The sequence below is a fragment of the Andrena cerasifolii genome, chromosome 2 (assembly GCF_050908995.1).
Source record: "Andrena cerasifolii isolate SP2316 chromosome 2, iyAndCera1_principal, whole genome shotgun sequence".
Classification (NCBI taxonomy): Eukaryota; Metazoa; Arthropoda; class Insecta; order Hymenoptera; family Andrenidae; genus Andrena; species Andrena cerasifolii.
The window spans coordinates 18276291-18281800 of NC_135119.1; the positions used below are offsets into that span (position 1 = coordinate 18276291).

At 39.1% G+C, this 5510-nt stretch overlaps 1 non-coding gene across 1 annotated transcript; it reads right to left on the reverse strand.

The window, feature by feature from the left end:
* Nucleotides 1–546: 546 nt before the first annotated feature.
* Nucleotides 547–619, reverse strand: Trnak-cuu (transfer RNA lysine (anticodon CUU)). Its single transcript has one exon. It is a non-coding gene; the product is annotated as a tRNA-Lys (tRNA).
* Nucleotides 620–5510: the final 4891 nt, after the last annotated feature.

Sequence of the window (5510 nt, forward strand, 5' to 3'; positions counted from 1 at the left end):
CAGATTGTGCAGCCTGAATCGTGTCATAACATTTGTGCCAGGCGACAATGAGATAAATTGTAGGCGAATGCACCCGCGTTTTAAAATTTATTTTTAGCCTTGGTGCCTTCGAAAATGCTACTGTACCCTAGATAAAACAGAATAATACGAACTGAAATAGAAAGACTGTCATTTAATTTAAGAGTTCTTCGATACAGGCATGGTGAAATTAAAATTAAACTTGAATAATATAAGCGAAAACGACATAGGGTAATACTACGTTATACGAAGCATTAAATAATATTTAAAATAAAGTACTATCCAATTCTCCATTTCTTGATAGTGTTTGCCTAAGTGTTGTCTAATGTTAGAATCAATATCAAATTTGAAAAATAAAGTGTGTCGTAAATCAGTTTATCCATTTTTTTTACACTTAAGTTCAAATTAGAAGGAAGAAGGAAATTCGAAACTATTATATAACAACTGATTCATAAGCATTGTGTATTATTTGCACTGCTTGTAATTTATGGTTTAAGAAAAAAATGGAAAAAAATAACAAAAAGAAATCGCCCAACGTGGGGCTCGAACCCACGACCCTGAGATTAAGAGTCTCATGCTCTACCGACTGAGCTAGTCAGGCATTGAACATTTTGCAATAAAATGATTTATTTAAACAATTGCACGAAGTCTGAATTCTATAACAATTTTTTGCACGAAAAAACATAATAAAAAAAATTCCTGACTAATTACGTGTAAGTACTATTATTATTAATATGTACCACACATAATGTTATAACTCTTTTAAGTTGATAAGGGGAGTGAGAGCTGGAGTCGGAGCGGGAGCGTGAGCGGCAGCGATAATAATGCATATAATATATAAGTCATATTTTTATAAACAATAATTATATACAATAAGTTAGTACAACGTGGACTAACTCATATCTTCAGAACAAAACATTCAAAGTAACAACGTGTTTGTACGTAGGGTAAACCGTACAATGATTGGTACCCTAAGCGGAAATCCCAATTTGAATGTCTATATTTTTTTGTGAAGTTTTTATATGGTTTTCATTTTCAGTTATTATCAATGATTATGGATTTCTCATTAAAATACCCTACCAAGCAAAACGTTAGTATGAATCGAATTCAGTAATTCCTTCTGCTTCACTTTAAAAACTCAAATTTTCTTAACACGATTTTCTTTTTTTATATAAATTAAATGATTATTTCTCTGAAAAACAATAAGTACGTACAATTCAAACTAGTCATTTTATTCAAAATATCACACTCACTTTTCTGAACTGCCAATTCGCAATGTTTAAGCACTATATTATGTAACTGAATGAACTGACCCATTTTCCCTCCACCATTTCCTCTAGACAATTTTCCGCTCTGGCGGGGCCCTCCTTTTGAATTCCACGTTTCAAATTATATGCGCATAATTTACAGCGGTTCCAGAGTCCCAGGATTAAGCGGTTAACAAGGATTTCGAACGGAAGATGCATCGACAAGTGTCGTTACAAGCCGACGAGTGGTTGGTCAAGGTAGGTACACACTGTTATCTGTTTATTTACCCCGTGTAAAATTGACGGTCTGCACGGGGATCAGTTACCGCGGCCGTTTTACAACAGCCCAGGTTTTCCTCCCGAGCTTTAGTGCCTGCAATTCTATACCAATTCCCAGTGAAAGCACACCGTCTGCGGAGGAGCAAGACCAGATAATAGTCCTCGGAGCGGCCGTAAGGCTCTGAACTCGCAATTTGCCGGTGGTAGCAATGAAAATTTATTCTAGGCCGCCTGCAACCGTCCTTCTGGATGTTTCCAGTTTACTCTGGGCTACTCTAACAGCGCGCAGGTAGAGCAAGCCGAGTAAGCGGGTCGCGTGCTTTATGGGAACCTTTATTGAGGCATCATGGGAACGAAATTACCGTCCGGGGAAATGGCACCTGCTTGTTTATTGCGGTAACGTCTCGTTAAACAAGTGCGAAGCTTGCTTGTTTCAACAGCACAGTGTTTATATTGGAGAGTAATATTACTTTTCACACGAATTTTTTTTATTATATTTCAGGATAATGTGGCCGTTTTATGTTCGGTATATTTGTTAGATATGCTCTCGTTTAAGGGGTCATTCCACTGTGAAGTCGTGAGAAATGGATATTTTTTAAGATTTGTTTTTTAGTAAACGGAATGTTCAACGCGAATAACATACATTTATTGACAGTATAAAACAAAGTCTGCTTCAAAATTTTCAACATTTGTTTTTAAATATATATCGCACGGATGTAAAACCAAAAATTCAAAGTGTGTTGTAGTCATTGTAAGTGTCGTTATCGTTGGGATTAGAATTGTTTTGGCTGATAAAAACAATAACAAGATAGCGGAGGTTTGAAGTTTAATTGTCGAAATACGGTAAATTTGTCAATCATTTTGCCTTGTTAAAAGTATGAAATTGTTAATGAAAAAAGGTTTCCGAGATTCGGTCAAATAGTTTTTTGCAATCACCTGCACCAGTTGAAGAAATGTCGTTTTGAGATAATAGCGTTTAATGTTTTAAAACAAATTAAAAAATCTTCTATAAATTTTTGTTTGTGTAATATCAGAGTAGCTTAATAAATACCAAAAAGATTTATTGCATTGTATGTTGTATCTACGCAGAAAAAAATCTTTAAAAATAGCTTAATTTTTCAGCCGATCAAAGTAGAATGACCCCTTAATAGACTGACCCAGGCATTTTGATCGAAGGCGATCAGTGTTCTATGCGGTTTAACGAGCCTGTAGATTTTCGGCGGGATGATGTTATAATCATCTTAAGGGCACCGACGTTTGAACAAGGGCGTGACCAGGATACCGCGGTAAAAGAATGAGCTACGAAAGAACAGACAGACGTCCAATGGCGTGGCATTTGTTACGTTCAATCACGCGCACTTTGTAATTCTCGGGCGTCGTTAATTTTAGGCCTTGCGTTAGCATATTATACATTCTGCGAGAGTAACCTGTAAATGTGGTACCTGCTGAGTTGTTGCTTTCGTGCGTCAAGAAGACATAATTTTTTAACGGAAAGCGTGGAAATGTAAATCACAGTGGAGTCATTTTCGAACGTGTCTCTTAATGCCAATCATTGTAACATTCACATACAAATATTGTAATCGATTTATATACATTTCCATGGGTATAAGAAAATTCATAAAAAATACGGTCATACGAGAACTTACAAGGGAACCACACGAGGTGTTGCGCTCCGATTTTGATGAAAAAAAATATATTTGTAGACACCTAACAGTTTACGAGATGTGCAACAATAAAAGTTGCATTTGTCCGTTGGCAGTAAGTGCTTTAAATTTCAACAGTGTTGTAACAAGTAGAGCGGCGGCTTAGAGGGAAGATCTCCAAACCACGAAATTCAAAAAATTATGAAACTTTGGGAATATGTCGATTTTCACGGGGTCAATTTCACCCTCTTGGAGTGAATTTAGGCAGCAAAAAAAAATCGTGATATATATCTATATATCCTCTACATATCCTCAACGTTTCATAATTTTTTGAATTTCCGGGTTAGAGAATTTTTCCTTGATAGTCGTAAATTACACTGCTTCCTAACCGGGTAGCTCGAATTCCACTCCCATCGTTTTACATAGGCATTTATTTTTCGTAGTTCATTCTAATTTATGTGTAAAATAATATTCAGCTACTTATACAATTAAAGTTTCAGGCACTTCACGTCCAAGGGCATATACCACTTTTATTGTTAAATATCTCGTAAACTATTACGAATTTAAATAATCGTCAAATCCAGATTAACACTCCGAGTAGCTTCTCCGTGCTTTCACGCCGAGGCGTGTGTATCTTGTACAATGTACATGGTTTCGGCATGTTTTCACGTCAATATTTTTCAGAAGTCCACTTTCGAAATTGACCTGGAAAACAAACCAGCCTCGGAGTTCGTTTCGTACAAAACTTTCCCGGCGAGAGTAATCTCGGAAAAGCCCATCGGACTTAAAAGAGCATTCGTCAAAACCTTGCGCTTGACACTCGAAGTGTCCTCGTTGCGTATTCGTCGCAATAATATTCCTCCCCGCCGCGTCTCACTCGAAAGACGACCACCCCCAGACATGTCTATTTACATCTAAAGGTCCCATCTCTATTAGAGCCTCGCCTATAAACGTCTATCGACTATTCCGCGTCCACCTTCCCCGAAACGTCTCAATCAGCCACGGGGCCCGCAAACGGGCCCACAAGGCGTCTATCGCGACGATCGATTGTCAAAACTCGAGGGCTATCCTCGAACGGTCTGCGCCATTGGGAGCCCTCGGATTTTATAGTTTAATAATAGAGCGGCGCAGAAGAGTGTTTGCTTATCGGATCCGTGATTTTCGGCCGAAGACACGACGCCGTCGTCGTGCGGCTTATAGAGGAGGATGGGGCGAATAAGAATAAAGGTAAGAAGAAAAAGTGGGGAGGTGAAAAAGGAGCGGGTAAAGCTAAAGGTGAAATAAAACGAGGCGCAGGAGAGAAGAGCGGCATGGATCACGTGCAAAGAGGGGTGGGTGACTTGTGCGAAGCTGCTTAGCCCGGCTATGCCTCCCACCTGCGGCTGCCTTCTCCCTCATCCGCCGTCAGACACGAATAATCGAAGCATAATTTCAGCCCGTGGGCTGCCCCTCGCGTATTTCGGACGTTCCCTTCTTATATGGCTACGTACGACCCTCTTTACTATACAGGGTGTATCGTATCAGATGGGATGGATTAGGATATGCAAAGCTTGCCATCAACGGGGCTCCCCATTTCGCGGGCGCGTAGGAGGTTCTTTTTCCTCGTCGTACAAGGTGTATCTTATCAGATTGTCGAGATTATGGTATGTAAAAGTTGCAATTAACAGGATTCCCTGTGGTGCGCTTATGGATGCTCTTTTTGCTCCCCGGGTTGTACCGTATTGGATTGGCAGGACTGGGATACGGCGAAGTGGCTATCAACGGGATTCCCCGTTTTGTGGTTGCGTAGGAGGTCCTTTTTCTGCGTCGTACAATGTATATCTTATCACATTTACGAGATTAGGGGGTGTAAAAGTTGCAATTAACAGGGTTCCCTGTTGTGTGCTTATGGCTGATGATCTTTTCGTTTTGTGGGTCCGATCTTATCGGAGCGACAGGATTGTGATATGGAATATGCATTAACGGGATTCCTTGTATATAACAATCTATAGCTTATATATGATTCTTGATTTACTATATAGGGTGACACAAGGTTTTGTAGCGGCACATGATCTTCCATCTGCTATCAGAGTTGCAGGATTTATGTACAACTTCAGTGGTAGTTTGTACCTATACGTGTAATCTTGTTACCACATAGGGTGTATCTCACCTTAAGGGGTCATTCCGGTTAGACGCGTTGAAAAAAACGATTTTTTTCAAACATTTTTCGAAAATACATATCCTCAAGAATGTACCTGCTGTTAAATTTTCATGGAAAAATTTCGATTATTTTTAACCGACTTCAAAAAGGAGTCATACCGGTCAAGAATCTGTTTGGATTTTT